The 21,793-nt window shown below is 38.1% G+C and overlaps 1 long non-coding RNA gene across 2 annotated transcripts; it reads left to right on the top strand.

Moving 5' to 3' along the window:
- The first annotated feature begins 437 nt into the window (after positions 1-437).
- On the top strand, positions 438-20,609 carry LOC122238387. 2 transcript variants are annotated; one of them, XR_006217298.1, is made up of 3 exons: positions 438-514; positions 1,875-2,063; positions 20,212-20,609. It is a non-coding gene; the product is annotated as an uncharacterized LOC122238387 (long non-coding RNA). The 2 variants fall into 2 exon arrangements; XR_006217297.1 differs by having other exon boundaries at positions 447-665.
- Positions 20,610-21,793: the final 1,184 nt, after the last annotated feature.

Raw genomic sequence — 21,793 nt, 5'->3', positions numbered from 1 at the left:
CAAATCCATTCCTCAGATCCTACCATCCTTGGCTTTTCTCTCTTATACATCATAATTCACCCTTCTCCTGCTCATATTCACCCCTCATTTGTGCATCTGAGCCTAACGGCATGATTCTTCCCATGCTTTAACTATAAAAGACAGAAACACACACACACTCTCCAAACAGGCTTGGAAATGAATACAAAAAGAGAAGCTGAAGTAAAGCAGGGCTAAGGTATCTGTAAGGATGTTTGGTATATATTTATTTGGAGTGGTTTTCCTCCTTCCTGCATTTATGATTTTCTCATTGCCTCAAAAACCCTTTTATCATGATGTGCCTACGTAGGACTGTCTTAAAGTCTATCCAGCTTATGGTTTGGTAAGTTTATTGGATGTACAGACTGATATTTTTCCCTAACCTCTAAGAGATTTTAATTTTTGCCTTTCATTTTCTTAGGGCCCCTGCTCTTTGGGCACCAGCCAACTGTTGATCCCTGTTGAATCTCCGGGGCTTTTTTCACTTCAGCCTGATGTGAGTGCTACTGGGTTCTCTGTTTTCACCATCCCCAGCAATGATCTTCTGCTCCCACAAGCCCAGATTCCCAGCCTTTAGTCCACAACCGAAATTGGCAAATGTCTTCAAAAGGAAAAACAGCTGCGGGTCCTGAGTTCAACTATGAAAGGTCTCCCCTCTCTGGAATTTTAGTACCTCTTGTCCTCCTTGCTTCTGCAACATCTGATATTTTTTAAAGTTTTGTAATTTATTTTGGTTTTGTAAGGTATTTTTTGCCCAAAGGAAGAATTGAAATGCCACCAATTACTCCATCCTACTCGAAATAGACATCCCCAAAACCACACAGATTGTGACTAGCAATATCTAAAAGGCCCGAATTGACTCTAATTCTCATTCCACATCGCAATTTTCAATATTTTCAGAGAGTGGACATTCTTTAAACACACAAAGTCACCTAGAAGGGCAAATAAAATATAATCTATAACTTTGTAAATAAATTTGACTAAATAACTTTTTTTTTAGCATTGAGCTCAGCTAACATTAAAGGAACCTAAAGAGAGTATATTAAACAGAAGTATAAATAAGAAAAAAATGTAGGACAAATATTAGAGGAGAAAGGGGCATCTCTCATCAACTACAAAGCAGAAAAAAAGTCTGGTCACACACACATGTACATACACACACACACACACACACGAATATTAAGAATGACAGAAGATATAGGAAATTTCTTCAAAGGGAGAAAATAGTTTTGCTTTACTTCCTTCATAATTATTTCTAAAGCCTGGCTCTTAGCAAAAAGTGACAAGGTCCAGCAAGAAATAAATATTTTAGTGTCCCTCCTTCATTGTCAACAGAGTGGTAACATTTCAGAATTGACCAAGAGAGGAGATGTCAAGTGCTCTGTGGACCTAGGGGCACCTGGTGGCTTAGTTGGTTAAGCAGTTAAACGTCTGACTTTGGCTCAGGTCATGATCTCATTGTTCCTGAGTTTGAGCCCCTTGTCAGACTCTCTTCTGTCAGCATGGAGCCTGCTTGGATCCTCTGTCCTTATCTCTCTCTGCCCCTCCTCTGCTCATGTGCGTGTGCGTGCTCACTCTATCTCTCTCTCTCTCTCTCTCAAAAATAAGTAAACATTAAAAAAAATAATTGCTCTGTGGACTTCTAGAAATTATTCTCGAAGAGATGTTGTGGTACACAGCCTCCATGATGGCCCTCCAGTGATTTCTTCCTTTTGATATTCATGCCTAATATAATCCCTTCCCACAGAGGGCTTTACCTGAGTTAACAACAGCAGAAATAAAGGACTATGCCTTTCAAGACTGGGTTATAAGAGACTTTACACTTTCCTCTTATTCTCTTTTGGATTGACATCTAGGGACAGTTATCTGTTACGTCACAAGAATACTCAAGCCGCCCTGTTGAAGGGTCCCTCTGGTGAGAAAATGAGGCCTCCTGCCAAATGCCAGTACCAAATAATGGCCAATGGGCAACCTTGAAAGTAGACCCTCCAGCCTCAACCAAGCCTTCTGTGACTGCAGTCCTGACTGACATCTTAACTGCCACAGTGAGTGACATCAGGGCAGAACCACCCAGTTTTAGGATTCCTGATCTACAGAAACTATGAGATAATGTTTATTGTTATACCACTATTTGGGGTAGCAATTTGTTACACAGCAAGAGATAACTGATATAGATGCCGTGATATTGCAGAATTCAGGAGAGGAAGGTAAAAGGTAAAGTAAGTAAATAGAACTCCTGAGGCTGAATCTCTCAGTTAAACATTACTTTCAACATCCCTCATTAGTGGTCCTACCATTTGTGTTATGGACAGCTGAGTATTATTTAAGAGCAGTCCCTTGAGCAAATCCATTAGATATGATAGTCTCCTTTTTCAACCTTTACCATTTTTTTCCTGTTCTACTTTCCATATTTTCCCCAGCTTTTGGAACCACACCTGACTCTTCTCATCTCCTCTCCAAACTCAATAAACCTTATGTTATAAAATGACTGTTTGTGTCCTCCCAAAACTCATACATTGAAACCCTAACTCTCAATGTGATGGTATTTGGAGGTAGAGTCTTTGAGAGGTAATTAGGTTTGGATGAGGTCACAAAAGCTTCCATTATGGAATTAGTATCCCTATAAGAAGAGAAAGAGACACAGAGCTTGCTCTCTCCACATGCATACAAAGAGATCATGTGAGCTCACAGCAAGAAGGCACTGTAGGTGAGCCAGGAAGAGGGCCCTCATCAAGAAGTGAATCTGCCATCACCTTGATCTTGAACTTTTTAACTTCCAGAACTGTGACAAATGTCTGTTGTTCAAGCCATCTGGTCCATGGCCTTTTGTTACGGCAGCCTAAGCTAAGATACCTTATCACTAAGAACCAATCTCATCCCTTGTGAGAGAGCTGCATATTAGAATAAAAGCTGTAGTGCCAATCGATTAGTACATATATAATAGGTTATTATGAAAATAAGGAACCTAACCAAGCAAATGCAGAGGATGAACAAAAATTGACACTCAAATGTCTAAATCATCGTGATTGTAAAACATATCATTTCTCATGTTGGTTTCTCATGCATCCATTTAGATTAACATCAATTTTAGAACTTAATTTTGAGTGCTTTCCTCTCTCCATCACTCTGTGTATTTTTTTTTTTTTTTTTTTTTTTCAGAGGCTATGGGTAATTTTAATATCCACTCTGTGAAAGACAGTCAGCTATCTGTGTGTGTTTACTAAATGTGCTATTGGACAAAAATCATTAAGTTATCTTAACTACTGAAGAAATTCCTGAAGTAAAGTTATAAAAAGTCAGAGTAATAGGCAGCCACTTGACCTGCTCCAGAACATTAAAAGGAAGTTCACTTCTTTTTCATTTTCCCCACTCCCCTCTGACCCAAAACCTTCCTCTCTGTTAGAGTACGGCAAGGAGGTTATACACATATGGAAAGAGCTAAACAGGAACACAAAGCATTTACTCAAACTTCTAGGAGGACAGTTGCATAACCAATTGTCTCAATAATCCCTAAGTGAGGTGAGGAGACATAAGGGGGATCAAGGTGATATCTAGAGGGTGAAACTGAGAACTCAAATGAAACTTAGTGGGTTTTTTTTTTATTTTTCAAATTATTTTCATCTCCTTGTGCTGTAAGGAGATGTAAGCCTTATGATGTAAGTTAATATTAATGATATGTCCTTGAACTACACAATAGCTTTGCCATAACATTGCTGAGCACTATTTTACAAAAATAAACACTGAATTATAGAGGTTTATTTAGGGATGAGAGGAGAGAGAAATGTAAATGAGGGTGCCTAATTTTTAGGATAGATTTTTCCACCAGAAAAAAATCCACCATTTAGTTTTTCACTGAAATTTGCTTACGGATATTACTAGGCTAAATGACAGCTGATAAAATTTTACTGATTCTAAGAAGATTCTTCTACCTGTCCCAAAAGATAACCACAAGGCATAGTTCACGATAGAGCTTCTGTTCCTTTGATTTAAAAGAGAATTTAAATCCCTATTAAAATGCAAACACCCAGGAATAAATTAACAAAAAGCTTTGACTAATGAGTATATATCTCACATGTTGAATTTGATCCTTAATCTGTCCTCCTTAATAATCAAATTATAGAAGAAATAGTGATCAATTCTAAGGCATTCTCAGGAAATGCTCTTATAGATACATTCCAATTAAGAGATAACTAAACGGTTGCTAGTTAAAATTATACAATGCCCATGAGTTTTTCCTATTAACAGAAGCAAAGTCTTCAGCCAAAGGACAAACCACTGATTTGGTATTTTATTCACCAGCAAACTTTATGAGCAGAGACTTTCCTATAGTCCCTGAAATAGGTAACCACCTATGCTCTATTACAGTGTAGAAAAGCATGAACACATTGGACTTCTGAAGGAAGGGAGCTAAAACCATCAAGAGAAGAGAATTTAGCTGTCCTTGATTCTGCCAAGAAAAGTAGCAGCAAAAGAAAGATAAACAAGAGTCTCAAAAAAAAAAAAAAATGAGAATCAGTGGTGGGTGTTTTTTTTTGTTTTTGTTTTTGTTTTTTTTTTGTCTCTTTTCCTCTGTTGTATATATGCATTTCTCCAGGCCCTCTCCCAGACCCCATATTCCTTGACTTGGGGTTCTGTCCGTTAAATCCTCCCCAGTCTCTTAGATGATCTATGACTCCAAAATCATTATCATCAGTCAGGATCTTTCTTCTGAGTCCAGAAACTACATATCCAATCACCTACTCTCCATGACCACATGAGATCCCTAAAGGGAATGCAAACCTACCAAGCCCAAAGGTGACGTTATCTTCTTTCCTCCAAAACTGCTTCTTACCCAGGGTCGCCCCATTCCAGCAAATGAGAAAACTATACGTCTGGTTTATAAGGTGGAATCATAGGATTCAACCTCGAAATGGATTGTTGCACTCCTCACCAAAATAGTTCTCTTCCATTACTTCTGATTTTTTTATCTTAAATATTTCTACGCCACCCTCTTCCTTCCATCTCCAAAACTTTCAACATCCTGGTCCAAGCTAGTGTCATCTCCTGCTGGGTTATCACACTAGCCTGACAAGAGCTCTCTCCCACTTTTGCTCTCAGCAATGCATTCTCCAGAGGAAGTGCAAAAAGATCTTTTTTTAAATGAAGATCTTATTATCCATCCCCCACAAATCCTTACAAAGACTTTCACTGCTGTATATAACATAGGCAAAACTATTTAAATGCCTGAAAAGCTTTGTTTTTTTCTCACCTCTGCTTCCTCCTAGGCCTCATTTCCTTCTTCTGGACCCTGTAGTGCCATGAGTCTCACACATCAAGTCTTTTCAACATGGCCTGCCTTCCATTAGTCTGCAATGTTTTCCTCACAACCCCTTTGCCCAGACAACTCTAATTCACCCTTCCCATCTCAAGGTCTCAAATCAAATAACCCTTCTTCAGGGACATCTGTTCTGACTCCTCATGTTATATAAATTCCCTAATCCATTATCCTGTTGTTGTTTTTAATCATAGTGCTTATCATACTTCTATTTCACACAATTGTTAGATTATTTGCTTAGTATCTGTTTGCCCACCCATTTCTCATACTACTAGTTCATGAGGGCAGGAGTCATATCTGCTTTGAAGACCTCATTCCTAGCACATAGCTGGTTGTATGAATGAGGGAATAAGCAAAAAACAGGAGAAAAAGTGACAGCCTACAGGAAAGTCAAACTTTATGCATTTCACAACATTAAGATTTAATTCTGTTAACAGCCATATGACTACCCTCTAGGTTACATTACAGGTTAGATGCATTCTAGAAAATAATATGAACTCAGAGGGAAGGAGTTAAGAGAAGGAGAAATATGAGGAAGATCTTTTTAAACATTTGGAAGAATTTCATAAGTTTCCCAATGATTCAAAGTGATTGCTAGAATCACCTTTGAAAAGTGAGTATCATTAACTGACAACTTCATCTTGAATTTAGAGCCAATATAAGGTCAGTTTTATTATGTTGAATTGGACATCCACCTACATGGCATTTGTATATAAAGTTTTCTTTATTATTTCCCTTGACCATCATTTTTCATTCAGGGAAGAACTCATTTTCTCTTCTTCATTTCAGCATTTACTACAATTTACATGTGATTTTTCTTCCATTTAAAACTACATTGAACAAACACAAGTATACTATTAATTCAGGTTATGAACCACTGCCTTCTCTGACCAGATCTAATTCTTAATGTTTTCAGTGACTTTTAAATAATGTCATTTTTCCCCCCTTTGGTATTTTTCTTTAAAGGAAGTTTTGGAGTTTTAATAAAATAACTGAATTTGAACATCTAAATGTGATTATAAATAATCAAATATATGAAATTGGACTTTATAATAGATTTTGTTTTTAAGCCCATTTCAATATTTATTTGAAGTCATTAGGAGGAGGTGCCTCATCTAAGTAACCACAAGGTAGTATAGAGATTTATGGCAAATGATAGAGAAGGGGTGATATGTACATATAAATCCTTCATATTCAAAGAAAACAGGCCACTGGATATTAGTATTTTCTTATCAGAGGGAAACTATATCACTTCATTAGAAAGGAAACAGTCAGGTAACAGTGTGACATAATTTTTTCCCTTCATTTCTACCTTGGACAATCTAAGAGAGGAAAATACATTAAAAGAAATTTTTTTTTCTCTAGGAATATGATTGAAACTCTGTGATGTATTGTTTTCTTTCGTTTCTGCAAAACTCTATAATATGATGGAGCTCAGCACATATCTAAAATAGACTTTTTTCTATTAAGTTACTATTCAGTATAAGTTTTATTCAGTATAAGATTTACATTGTACCAAACAGTTAAGGAAAGACTTCAGAGCTGTTGAGGACTTAGGAAATCTGGCTGCATTCCTATATTATAATTCCATAGGATTACTTGTTTTTTTTTTTCTTTCCCCAGAAAATTTGAGTGAATTTCTGCCCCTTCCCACAAGTGAATCCATATAAAAAATACTGGCAGAAATTGAAAAATTAGAAAAATTTATCTTAGAATAAAAGTCCATTTCAATGTCTGTTGTCAGTATCTTCTTTTTGGTGAAAGTATGTTCCAAATTTATGTTGCACGAAACCAGAAAATATTTCCCCTCTTTCCATATACACCTGCTCTAGATGAAATTGTGCCCTCCAGAATTCATATCTGGAAGCTCTAAACCCCAGTGTAACTAACTGGAGATAGGGCCTATAAGGAGGTAATTAAGGTTAAATGAGCTCACAAGAGTGATTGTGATCTGGTAACAGAGAACTTGTTCATTCTCTCTCTGCCTTATGAAGACACAACCAGAAGACAGCCATTTGCAAGCTAGAAAAAACTCCCCTTTTCAGAAACTGACCCAGCTGGACCTTGATCTGGGACTTCTAGCCTCCGGACCCATTAGACAATTTGTTTCCTGTAACTAAACCATGAAGTCTATGGTATTCTATTATGGCAATCCAAAAAGACAAAGACAATGCCTCATCCTAGGATCTTCGGACTTCTATTCTACTCTTAAAATCACAAGTATGAATATGTGACATATTCTTCCATGTTTAGGTAATGAGTATTGCAGTGTAAAAAAGAAAAAGAAAAGGGGCACCTGGATGGCTCAGTCAGTTAAGCGTCCAACTTCAGCTCAAGTCATGATCTTATGGTCTGTGAGTTCGAGCCCTGCATTGGGCTCTATGCTGACAGCTCAGAGCCTGCAGCCTACTTCAGATTCTGTGTCTCCCTCTCTCTCTGCCCCTCCCTGCTCTCTCTCTCTCTCTCTCTCTCTCAAAAATAAACACTTAAAAATTTTTAAAAAAAGAAAAGGAAGAAAAAATTATCTTTCTTAAACACATGAGGTGTTGCCTAGGTGGCTCATTTGGTTGAGTACCCAACTCTTGATTTCAGCTCAGGTCATGATCCCAGGATCCTGGGATCAAGCCCCACATCAGGCTCTGCATTGAGCTTGGAGACTGCTTAAGATTCTCTCTCTCTCTCTCTCTCTCTCTCTCTCTCTCTCTTCACTTGTGTTCTCTCTCTTTCTCTCTCTCTCTCTCAAAAAAAAAGTAAATAAGTAACTAAAAATAAATCTTAAAAAAAAATAAACACATGAGTCTGGGTGGCTCAGTCGGTTAAGCATATGACTTAGGCTCAGGTCATGTTCTCATGGCTTGTGGGTTCGAGCTCCATATCGGGCTCTGTGCTGACAGCTCAGCACCTGGAGCCTGCTTCGGATTCTGTGTGTGTGTGTGTGTGTGTGTGTGTGTCTCTCTCTCTGCCCCTCCCCTGCTCACACTCTGTCTTTCTCTCAAAAATAACAAATAAATATTAAAAAAAAATTTAATAGACTAAGAAAAAAGAGAAAAGACTCAAATAATAAAATTCAGAAATGAACGAAGAGACATTATCACTGATGTCACAGAAACAACAGAGGACAAATTACTATGAATAATTATATACCAACAAACTGGGTAATGAAGAAAAGATGGATAAATCTCTAAAAATATATAACATACCAAAATTGAATCATAAAGATTTTTTTTTAATCTAAACAAACTGATAACTAGTAGGAGATTGAATCAATAATCTAACAAAGCAACATCCACTGGGGCGCCTGGGTGGCTCAGTCGGTTGAGCGTCTGACTTGACTTCAGCTCAGGTCATGATCTCACGGTTCGTTGGTTCGAGCCCCGTGTCAGGCTCTGTGCTGACAGCTCAGAGCCTGGAGCCTGCTTCAGATTCTGTGTCTTCCTCTCTCTCTGCCCCTCCCCCAGTTGTGCTCTGTCTCTCTCTGTCTCTCAAAAATAAATAAATGTAAAAACAAAAAAAACAAAAAAACAAAAAAACAAAGCAACGTCCAGGACTACACAACTTCACTGAATATGTCTACCAAACATTTAAGGAAGCATTAACACCAAGATTTCTCAAACTTTTCTCAAAAACTTGAAGAGGAGGAAACATTTCCAAATTCATTCTATGAGGCCATAATTACCCCTAATGTTAAAATTAGACAAAGATACTATAAGAAAAGAAAACTATGTACCCTTATCCCAATAAATGTTGATGAAAAACATCCACAAAATACTAGCAAACCAAATCCAGCAAAATTAAGATTATATACTATGACTAAGTGGGATTTACTTCTGGAATGCCAGAATGTTTCAATATGCAAAAATCAATCAATGCTACATACCACATTAAAAGATAAAACCACATAATCATTTCAATTAATGCATAAAAGTCATTTGACAAAATTCAACACTTTTTCATGATAAAAACACTCAGCATACTAAGAATAGAAGGAAATTACATCGTGCCAAAAACGATCTATGAAAAACTTCCAGGTAACATTATACCCAATGGTGAAAACCTGAGTTTTTTCTCTAAGTTCAGTAACAAGATAATAATGTGCACCCTTCCCACTTCCATTTAACTTAATACTGAAAAACCTAGCTAGAGAAAATAGGTAAGAGAAAAAAAACCTTAAAACATCAACATTGAAAGAAAGAAGTAAAAATATTTCTGTTCACAAATGACATGTTTATAAATAAACTTAACCAAGGATATGAAAGACTTGTAACTGAAAACTACAAAACATGCCTGAAGGTACAGAAGCCATCAATCAATGGACACATGTCTCGTGTTCATTAATTGAAAGACATACTATTGTTAAAATGTTCATACTACTCAAAGTGATTCACAGATTCAATTCAATTCATATCAAAATCCCAGTGGTATTGTTTTCAGAAATAGAAAAAGTGTCCTAAAATCCATATGGAATGTCAGAGACTTTAATCAAAACAATCTTGAGAAAGAAAAACAAAGCTAGAGGCCTCACATATCCTAAATCCAAAACATATTACAAAGCTATAGCAATCGAAACAGTCCAGTACTGGCAAATAGACCAAAATACAAAAATGAACTCAAAATGGATTGAAGATATAAACATAAAACCTGAAACTATAAAACTCCTAGAAGAAAACACAGGGTAAAAAAATTCATGACATAGCATTTAGCATTGTTTCCTTACATAAAACACCAACGTGCAACAAAATAAAAATAGAAAAATGGGACTATTCTCAAACTTAAAAGCTTCTGCACAGCAAAGGTAACAATCAACAGAGTAAAAAGGCAACAACAATGTGCATATAATTAACCATACTGTACACTTAAAAATGGTGAAGATGGTAAATTTTATCTTATGCTTTTTAAGCCCAGTAAAAAATAAATAATGAAAAAGCATGGAAGCATAAATATATATTGATAATATTTACTTCTTTAGAAGTGAGTTTATAGGATGCAGCTTAAATTGTTTTGCATGCAAACTGGCTTCCTGAAAAGGAGTCAATGAAACAGGAATACTAATATTTTTGAGCAGGCACTGTAGAGATTTATCTCATTCTTTACCAATGGAGGCAACCATAAAAAATAAAACACCAAGCATAAGTTGTGGGCTTTTTAGCTCAAGATGTCCAATAAAAATATATTCTAGCAACTTTTAGACAGGTAAAGCTAGAATTTAGGTCAGGGTCAGAGATCACCCATATATAGTGGTGAAAGGAAAGCTCTAAGAGTGACGGATATAAATAGAGAAGAGCAGAGAGCCAAGGAACTAGACTTGGGAGACATTCAAAACACGTGGCTCAAATAAAACAAGAACTAGAGCCAGAGAAAGAAAGTTTAAAAGGTCACAGAGGATATTCAGTCACAGACTTCTAGCCTGAGCAAAGATGGTGAATATATTCCAAGTATCACCAAAAAAAAGACTTATTTTTCGACTAAAACAAGTGGTTTTGGTCTCTTGTCATTTCAGTTTAAAATAAGAGTCAACTCTCTTATGACATCTTTTATTCTGGATTTTATAAGGCACCGTTGATGTTCCGCAAATAATACCCTAGGAAAAGAAAACAAAACAAAATCTAAATCCAATTCTAAAGCGCAGCTTGATGCAAGTGTTGGAGAATTTGAAAAAAAAAAAAAAAAAGCAATTAAAAGGAACTGATTACTAAAAATCACACAAAACCCGAAACACAGGAAAAGGGAAATGTATTTGGAAACTGGAAGAGACACTCATGCTTTACAAAAATTGAATAAAGAGGCGATTTCCATCTAATTGTTGTATAGTCAATTTGCCAATGATGACAATTTGCATGTTTAACTGAAAAGAAAATAGCAAACATCTGAATGTAAATGAACATTTTTGGTTGTTTCTTTTAATGGGCAGGTGAAACAGTTACACAAAACCAAATATTGAACACAGAGAAAAGAACTATCAGCATTCAATTTATTGTTTAGCCAGTAATTGTGGTAGTTGCCCCTAAATATGTACATATATATACAAATACTTTGTAAAAAGCAATGCAAAGTGTGATGTGTTTGGGAGAGAATAAAAACTTAAGTTTATAATTACAAGCTGTCTGACCATTTCGACTAAAGTTTAATTTTAACCAAAATTTTCCTATTCTCAGGGCGTAGTGAAGATAGAACTGATTGGAAAGTTCGGTGTTAAAGCCTTAATGCTAAGCTGTCATGCCAAAGAACAAAACAAATAAACAAAACATGGAACTGAAGCAGGGACAAGAGACTCACCCAAAGTGGCTGAGGCTGGCTTGAGAGTGGATAATTGGCCAAAAAAGAAAAAGACGTAATTTAAATACAGGTTAAAATGTGTGTTACTCTGTCTCCCCAGGATCTCTGACCAGGTCGTGCACTGTAAGTGGAATGTGTGCTGCTTCTGCCAAGTGGGGACTCAGGGAGGGAAAAATGCCTTTATTGAGATATGGAGATACAAACATCAGATGGGTAAAATGAACAGATACAACTGGGATTAAAGAATATGGATTTGGTCTCTGCTCCTTTGCAGAAGTTTGCACTCTTATCAACATTCATAGGTTGGGAAGCAGCAGCCCTTCCCCATGATGTGACAGAGGTTGGGGTCTAACCAACTTTATGGCGGCAGCCATGGAATATGGTGGACCAGGTGCACCATCTGCCCCTTCAGTAATCACGACTGTGGTAGCATCAGCCACATCTTTGGCACAATGAGGGGTCCCAGGCTTGTGATTGCAGCCATCCAACGTGACATGTCCTGTGGCCTCAGCCACCTCAGCCTTCAACTGGGATTGCTGACCTTCAACATCAGATACAGCCGATTTTGATAGAATTTTGCAAGACGCAGACCAACAGGGAACCCATCTTGGAGAAGTAATTCCTTATCAGGAAGGAATCAGAGGGAAGGGGGATTCGATTCTGCAACTAAGAAACAAATGTCATTTGGGGGAAAACAAAACAAAACAAAACAAAAACCTATGCTTGGGAGCTATTTCTACAATGAGAAAAAGAGGAATTAAATAACATGCAAGAGGATGACACAGCTTGTAAGTGATGAATCAGGATGTAAAGCCAGGTGGCCTGACTCTAGTACCTGATTTCCTTAATCATGGAATTGGGCAGCAAGTTCAGGTGCACGGCTTGCCCTCTGGGCTTACCTCTGCCATGCCCTCACCGCACATTATTTTCTTATCTATTTTTCCTGCTAAAGAGGTAAGCTCAGGTCGAGTAATAAGTAACTCTTTTTTATTGTTGTTTGGTTTTGTTTTTTCAGTAGGTTACTTGTTTCAGCCCATTCTTTCCTCAGACTGCAGAGTTCCAAGATAGTTTGTTCTATCCCCAACCATGTCCATTTTGGAGATAAGTAACTTCTATGTTCACGGTACAATTCTTAGCTAAACAACAGCCCTAATGCCCATACCTGTAGTATCAACCTCCAACTGGAAGAAAAACTGACTTCTAATGCCTATATTATAGAGCTATACTGTATTACGAAATCAAGGTCACTACTTTATTGTCATAGTTAATGTCTCTGTATTTTTTTAAGTTTATTTATTTATTTTGAGAGAGACAGAGACAGCACGAGTGGGGGAGGGGCAGAGAGACAAGGAGAGAGTCCCAAACAGGCTCCACACTGTCAGCACAGAGCCGGACACGGGGCTTGAACTCACAGAACTGCAAGATCATGACCTGAGCCCAAACCAAGAGTCAGACGCTTAACTGACTGAGCCACCCAGGAGCCCCTGTCTCTGTATTTTTTTTTTTCAATATATGAAATTTATTGTCACATTGGTTTCCATACAACACCCAGTGCTCATCCCAAAAGGTGCCCTCCTCAATACCCATCACCCACCCTCCCCTCCCTCCCACCCCTCATCAACCCTCAGTTTGTTCTCAGTTTTTAGTCTCTTATGCTTTGGCTCTCTCCCACTCTAACCTCTTTTTTTTTTTTCCTTCCCCTCCCCCATGGGTTTCTGTCTCTGTATTTTTAAAAATCACATGATCTCTTTAAAGTTAACAAATATATAGCAATTACTAGGTGCTAAGTTTCTGCTGACTTATATAGTCCACAACAACCACTCATATCCGGCACCATTATTAACACTCAATTTTAAAGAGAGAAAAATAGAGACAAGGGGTTCAGTAGGCAGAGGTGGTATCTCAACCCAGATTGTCAACGCCCATCTATGCTCTCAACTCCCGCCCCAGGTAGGTACATTTCTCCACAATCTATAAATTCCAGCTGTCGAATGTACTGCGAGCCTCTTCAGAGAAGGGTCAGAGTGTATGTGAATAGAACAGTGGAATTTGAGTCTGAAGATAAAGTGCTCTGATGTGGAATAATTGTGTGAACTTGGATGCGTCACTTAGCGTCTCTGGGTTGATTATAATATATGAAGACGGCCAAGAGTCTTTCTTCAGTGTCTGTTTACAACATATGAGACCCTCTCCAGGAACCATGTAGCCCATTTGAGGCCCTCAGTACATTTAGTTTTTCCCAAGTCCAAAATTCTATGACACATTGAAATCTTTCCTTAGTCTCACAGACCAAAGAGTAGGAGGATAAAATAGACTTTAGCAAATACAAATTGTGTCGTGAATACCTTTTGGGGGGTTCCTGGATCCAATTCCAACCTGTGTGTTGGTGGGGGGGCAGCGGGGGACCTGGCTCATCCTGCAGAACACCAAGCAATACTCAGACACCAGTAGGGAGTCCTGGAACTCAACTCCTTCCTGACCCTATCTACCTGGAGGTAGCATCAGATCCCCCAGGTTGAGGGCTCGGTCCCACAAGACTGCCCTTCCTTCAAATACCAGTTGTCAGCCCAGGCTGTTACCTGTGCTTCGGACCCACCGGTTACAAATTAGAGGTTCCAAAGACTTCCTCCTGAGCTGGACTCCAACTCAGGATGCCATTTGCAAGCGCAGGTTGTTACCTGTACTTATCACTGACAGGCTATAAATTAGAGGTTCCCACAACCTTCTTTCTGGGTTTGATTAATTTGCTAGAGAAGGTCACTGAACTCAGAGAAACATTTTACCTACTAGAGCACCAGTTTGTTACAAAAGGATATAGATAGATATAGATATAGATACAGATACAGATACAGATACAGATACAGATACAGATACAGATACAGATACAGATATAGATATAGATATAGATATAGATATAGATATAGATATAGATACAGATATCTATAATTCAAGAAGAGCCAGACAGAAAAGATGGATAGGGCACCGTGTGGGAACAGGTGCTGGCATCAGTGACATCTCCAGACACATCACTCTCCCAACTAACAAAAGCTGCAGCCAATCTTAAGGGTTAACCAGCCTCAAAGTAACAGACTCCTTGCTTGCTGACCTCAGGTCCTTGATCTGTAACCGAATCGATTTACTTTCTTTGAGATTTACAGACCACTGGCCTTGGGGAATGAAGGATCAGAACTCTCCCAGGCCACAGAGGCCAGCGAGTCTGTTTGAAACCACCTTGGCTTTCTTACTAGCCCAGCAATCTCTTAGTAAAACGTCTTTCTTTTTTAAGGTCACCCAGATAACTTTACTGACCTCCCTTTGTGCATCTGTAGACCTTGCCGTCTTTTGCGCAAAGGACAAAGTATCCCCGCCCAACTGTCCCTGGGTACCAAGGAACCAGATTCCTTTGCACGAGTCTGCACCCCAAGCACCAAGGAACTAGAACTTCTTGCACAACCTCCCAGCACCCAGATAATTCTGTAGCTGGCATCAGCCAGTCTGCACGCGATCAAGAAACGTCGTAGACTACTGTACTCTCTTACCTGAGTAAACCCCTTTAAAAATCTCTGCGCCAGGGGCTGCCTGCGTGGCTCAGTTGGTTAAGCGTCGACTCTTGATTTCAGCTCAGGTCATGATCTCACGTGCATAAGATCGACCCCCATGTAGAGCTCTGTGCTGACAGTGCAGACAGAGCCTACGTGGGATTCTCTCTCTTGCTCTCTCTCTCTGCCCCTACCCTGCGCTCACTTTCTCTCTCAACATAAATAAATAAAAAGAATAAATAAAATAAAAATCTCGGCACCAGGCAGAAACCTCAGTGTTGGGCTTTGGACAAGAGTCCACCTTCTCCCCAGGTGGGTGGGTCTCCTGAATAAAGCTCCTATTCCTTTCCAATCAAAACCAGTCTCTTGAGGATTGGCCTTGCCAGTGACAGTCAATTGAACTTGGATTTGAGTGGCACCAACGCCTCTGTGTGTTCAGCAACATGGAAAATCTCATAACACTGTCCTTCAGTTTTTATGAAACGTCATTGAATAGGCACAGTTGATTAAATCAGTGGTCAGTGATTTTTTTTTTTTTTCCTCCAATTCCTACCCCTTCTGGGAGGTCAGGAAGTGGAACTGAATGTTCCAATCCTCTTATCAAAGGATTGGTTCCTCCAGTGACCAGTCCCCATCCTCAGGTGACCTAGGGGCATTCCAAAAGTCAGGACATTAGACATTATAATAACAAGAGCCACCACACCTGTAACACTCCCATTACTTAGGAAATTCCAAGGGGTTTAGGAGCTCTGTCCCAGAAAGGGGACAAAGATCAACTACATATCTCTTATAATTCATCATAATATCATGATTTAAAAAACAGAGCATACAGTACTAACAAAGAATATGTCAACCCAAACTTTTAGTATGCTTGAAGCCAGGGGTTTCTTTTTATCATTGCCTTCTCACTGCCAGAGATGATGCCATGAGCATTGTAGATGATCAGTAAATATTTCTTGAATGAATGAACAAAAGGTAAAAATGGGATTGTTTTTGATTGTTTCTAACAATTATGACTTTGCAGCATGTGGCCAATTGGAAGAACATTTTGAATAACAAAGACTCATAAAAAAATAGAAGAACAACAGAAAAAGTAGGATAGGATGTTAAAGAACATACATCAGACAAATTCTACTGCATTTTTTCTAATAAGTATAAAAATGAGCTTTTTCTTGTAAATGTACATTCCCTTCATTTTATTTAAGGAGAGTAGAACATGCAACCACAAATATGACACTTTGGCATATTGATATTTTAAATTAAGTTACTTGAGAAATGGACAGGGCGAGAAGGACACTCTAACCCTCCTTTGTCCCCCTGAGAGCAGGTACTAACTCCCATGTGCAAGGTAGCCTCTGTATTTAGGAGGAAATGGGACATCCTGATCATAAGGAATTTAGGTCCCAGAAGACTGCATGCATTTGTTACCTCCTTACTAATTTACTAGCTCAAGCTCAAACTTCTTTGTCTCAATTCTTCATGAATTTGTTGTTCCTTTATCTAACTATAAAAAAGTATAAAACTGCCTGTTTTGGTCACTTTCTTGATTCTCATCATTTTAATTAGGCTACTGTATGTACAGAATTAATTTTTTTTCTTCTGTTAATTGGTCCATGTCAATTTAATTATTAGACCAAAGAACCTAAAAGAGAAGGGGAAAGCTTTCCTCCTCTATGTTATAAAATAGCTAACATGAAAATCTAACAAAATTTTACTTTTAGAATTAGTTTCCATTCCCTTGGATATAAGCATGCTCATATGCAATGAAAAGTGGCCAAAGTAACTGATGTAGGCTAAGGCAGAAACCATTGAGGGCCAAGTTACAGAGAAAGTTCCAAGCCTCAATAATCTCTTCATTGATCTGTAGATGAGATGGTGATCATTACAAAATTGCCTAACATTCCAAAAAGTGGGCCTCGTTTGTGATATCAAGTAATACATGGATTCTAACAAGATCTTTCTGAAAAAGTAATTATGAGATTTTCACAAGCTAATCCATGTAAAGTGCCAACCACAGTAGGAACTCAATGAAAATTAGCTACGGCAACAATGAGTTATCTGTTGGGTGACCAGGACAAGGGAGAACTATATGGGATGCCACCCATGAGAAAAATCTGCCCCCAAACAGTTAACTTGGCTCAATGTCATGGTTCTTCATCTGCAAAGACTATTTGGTGGTAAAAATAAATTCTAGAAAATGGACTTCCCAAGACTTAGCATGCCAACTTACTGACCGTTTCAGAATTTGACATGTTATCGGAGAAACATGTTAACAAAATAGAGCAAACTAAGCAAGAAAAAAATGAAATACATTTCTTTTTGTCATATGCAATGGATTTCTTGCCCTGAGATGGGGGATGGTGAAGCAAGCAATAAAAATGAAGATCTCTCATGCTCAAATTTTGAATGGGGAATAATGTTTCCCAGACAGGGCATTGGGAAATGACCGTGTCTGTCATGCTGTTTCCTCTCCCTCCATGACAATAGTAAAAGCAGGAGGCTTTAGAGTTCTGGCTTGAAATGCTTTCTCTATATTGTACCAGCTGCATGACTTTTAGAGTTAGTTATAATGCATATATGCTTTAAAAGATTACAACTATAATTAGAAATGCTGTAGTTGAAGAGCCTAATAGGTATGTGATTTGGGGACAGTCACATTACCTCTCTGGCCTCGGTTTTTGCATACAACAGATGAAGTCTCTAGTCAATCACATAGAGTGTTTGTCCTCAGGAAAGTTCAAAGGATAAAAATCAGGTGAAACAACTACTATGTCGTTCAATATTCAAGAGGCATTTATATATTTTTCGAGGACTAAGAAATATGAATTCCAATCCTGAACTTCCTTTCCCATAGGGTTCCTAATTTTTTCCCATAAAATGACAATGTGTGTCCATGAATGCACATGACTTACACATGCATAAACCAGTGTATACTTGTAAGTGTAATGTGAATACTAGCTCAATAAGTGAGAATAATTGGGGCATTCAATACTTAAGGGAATTCCTTGGGATTTTAACCTGAGGGACAATAACATGACAGCAGATATATACCAGTATGGCTACTGATATTTGGAAATTTAGAGTAAATCTCAATCTTTACTCAGTAAAGTAAGGTATAAAATTGGCACACATTAAAAAGGGTCCAATGTATTAGTAGTTCTTCTATTTGTGATTTGATAAGAAGATAAATAAAAGATAATTAGATTTTTAAAAGGCAAATATGACCCACAGTTACTTGACTTTCTCTGATTCAAACACTAGTTCAAGTCTGCTCTTTAGTATTTCCTTTTTCACAAATGTTCAGGAAATTTTCACCACATTTTTTCATTTGTGTTGGATCCTATGATTTAATGTCATGGATAAACTCAGGACATGCTGTAGTGTCCCAGCCCCCCTCCGTGAAAACCAGTTACTTCTTAGGGAAATTTTACTTATATTCAATCAAAACCATCAATATAAAACTAAGTTTGCATTTTAGTGACTAAATTAGAAAGTATTTCAAGAATGGCTGTTGATAATAGCCACCCCAAGTGAATACAATGATTCAATCAGCAATAATGTCAAAAACAATTACATTTTAAAATGCTGGATTCTAGTTTATATGCTGGATTCCAGCACATTATGCTATCGAACATCTATTTAGCTCATTATCTAGGATATGTTCCTGTTATTTGCGTATGTAATTCTGTCTAACATTACATAGTGCTGATTATGGATCTCCTCTATCTGAGGATAGGCCCTTGTCTTATTATTCTTTGTTATCATATGGCTGCATTTGAAGCAGCTTACATAGCACCTAGCAACAGTATAAGCATTCAGACAAAAAAAAAAAAAAGTCCTGAAATTTTACTTGAATGATCAAATCCAGTGATATGGATTTTATCTTCTAAATCATGACCGCCTAAGAGAAATGCTAAGTTATTCCATGCTTCAGTAAGAAACACAGTGACACCATCTCCCAAAGATGAAAAGCCATTTTACTTTTTAAAACCCTTGAGACTGTCTACATACTGCTTGGGAAAACATCTCGTGATATTTGCTCTGGTGAACTATTCTTGAATTCAACTTTAAAAACAATTATGTAGCAATTATGTATAGGGAAACATCATGTATACATTGACATGAAGCCACAGCGTTTTTAAAAGTGTCCATGGAGAACCCCTTATAAAGCAGAAGTTTTAAGGATCTTCAGGGCTCCTTTCTGGCAGCTGGAGTGCTGTTTTTAGAAGGTGATGGTGATTCTGACGGTTTGCCACTGCCAGCTTTCCATACTGAGGACAAGGTTAAATGAAAGACTAAGGAGGGGGGCGCCTGGGTGGCTCAGTCGGTTGAGAGACCCACTTTGGCTCAGGTCATGATCTCACGGTTTGTGAGTTCGAGCCCCGCGTTGAGCTCTGTGCTGACAGCTTAGAGCCTGGAGCCTGCTTCTGATTCTGTGTCTCCCTCTCTCTCTGCCCCTCCCTCACTCATGCTCTGTCTCTGTCTCAGAAATAAATAAACATTTGAAAGAAAGAAAGAAAGAAAGAAAGAAAGAAAGAAAGAAAGAAAGACAGACTAAGGAGGAAAAAAGTAGGTCCAAAAGAGAAACATAGAAACAAAAGAGAAACATAGAAAACTTAGGCAACTGGGACACCTGAGATGGCTCCATTGAGCGTCCAACTTCAGCTCAGGTCATGATCTTACTGTCCATGAATTCAAGCCCCATGTCGGGCTCTGTGCTGACAGCTCAGAGCCTGGAGCCTGCTTCGGATTCTGTGTCTTTCTCTGTCTGCCCCTCCCCTGCTCTCTCTCTCTCTCTCTCAAAAATAAAAACATTTAAAAAAATTTTAAAAGAAAACTTAGGTGAGTATTTAGAGAGAATAGTACTTAATAGACAGACTTCTAAATCAGTAACCAGTCTTGTGATCAGGCTGTAACACTTACTAGATTGGCGATGTTAAGGCATCTATTTATATTCTATAAAATTTAGTCAACTTATAAGTAACACAGATTATTGTTAGATACGATCATATATGTGATATATATGATAATCTATACCATATTTATTTACTCTGCATTTTTTTTCAGGTAAAAGGAAGAAAGGAACATTGATGTTAGTAATTCCAGGGAGAATTTTCTTGAATGACCATGCTTTCATGGGAAGCCTTTCATCATCTAAATTCTGATCTTCACTATGTACAAACTGGGGTATAGAAAGCTGTGAAAGCTCTCTGTCCTACATTTGGTCCTCTTCAAGATTTACCTCAGAGCCTGAATGAAAGCCCAGAATGCTTACCATCCAGATATATGCATCCATATATCCAAAATACGGATATAAATGATGAATTAATTCACTGGACGGCAAAATCAACAGGCCAGAAAAATGGGCACCAAAGAGAGGTTGAAATCTAATAGGAATTGAGCAAAATATCTATATTTGGTTTCTATCAAAAACAAATAAATAAACTGCACACGTTCAAGAGAGAGGAGATGGGTTCACGTGAAATACCTGGGTGTGCGAAGTAACTATTAGCTCTCTCTATGGAGACATCACTAGTAATACCACATTAGTGAGGCCTGGAACCTCATCGTCTTAGAATTGTTGTGATTGTTTTCTATGCCATGGAAGCCATTTATCCTGCCATATCTCCCCACTCCTACTTCTATTTCATGGATTAGCATGTGTGAGCATTTTAAGTACGGAAGAGGCTGCTTTAGATGCTTTTTCTCTTCTAAAATATCACCTAATCTGGAGGAGCAAGAACTTGGAAAAGTAAGTACCAGATAGAGTCAGAAAAACCCTTTTTCACATTCATGTATATACTTATATACACAGAGATTTGGGTTCTATATTTGCCAGCTTTGCGCCTTGGCCAAATTATGGAACTTCTCTGAGCCTGAGTTTTCTCCTCTGTACAATGGAGGTGATGGTACCGATAGCCCATGGAATTTTTGTGACTATTCTACTGATGTATTTCAAGTTTTCAGTAGGCATCCACAACCTTACCTGCCTTCACTCTCCTTCACTGAAGGCAGCTGCTGAGATCATAAGGTGATTTACTCGCAATTCCCCTTTATTCAGTGACTTAATAAATGTATTTAAAGTCATCATTTTCAAAAGAAGAGATATACACGGTCCTTATCAAGGGGAGAAATACCTTAAGAGGAACCACCTTGAAATCTTGAGTCTCCCTGTGCGTGCTCCATTGAAATGGTAAATCATCAGTGTCCAGAGAAGATTGATTATGATGGTGAAAGATATGATTCCAGACATAGAATAATTGAAGAACCAAAAGATAGCCAGATTGGAAAATTAAAAATGCAGGAGGCGGAGAGGGGTACATAAAGCCTGTCTTCAAATACTGGCGAGGATGTCATACGGAAAGTCTGCAAAGGGCAGAAGTAGAAGCCAAGGGTGAGCATTACCAGAGCACTGCTTTGGGCTTACCCTAAATAGAAATTATTCACTATAAATAAGAATTTAGAGCTGACAAAACTGAGGGATCAAATGACAATTTGTTGGATATACCGCAGAGATGTCCCTGCATTGGCCTGGAGTTGACATCGTTCATTTCTCATATACCATATGTGAGTATACAGATACGAGAATAATCCATTTCCAATTATAAGGCTGTGTGGGTCTATTTTTCTATGATGGATGACATAGAGA

This window comes from Panthera tigris, chromosome B2, assembly GCF_018350195.1.
Source record: "Panthera tigris isolate Pti1 chromosome B2, P.tigris_Pti1_mat1.1, whole genome shotgun sequence".
Lineage (NCBI taxonomy): Eukaryota > Metazoa > Chordata > Mammalia > Carnivora > Felidae > Panthera > Panthera tigris.
The sequence above is the reverse complement of the archived record's forward strand: the minus strand, read 5'-3'. Positions and strand labels throughout refer to the sequence as shown.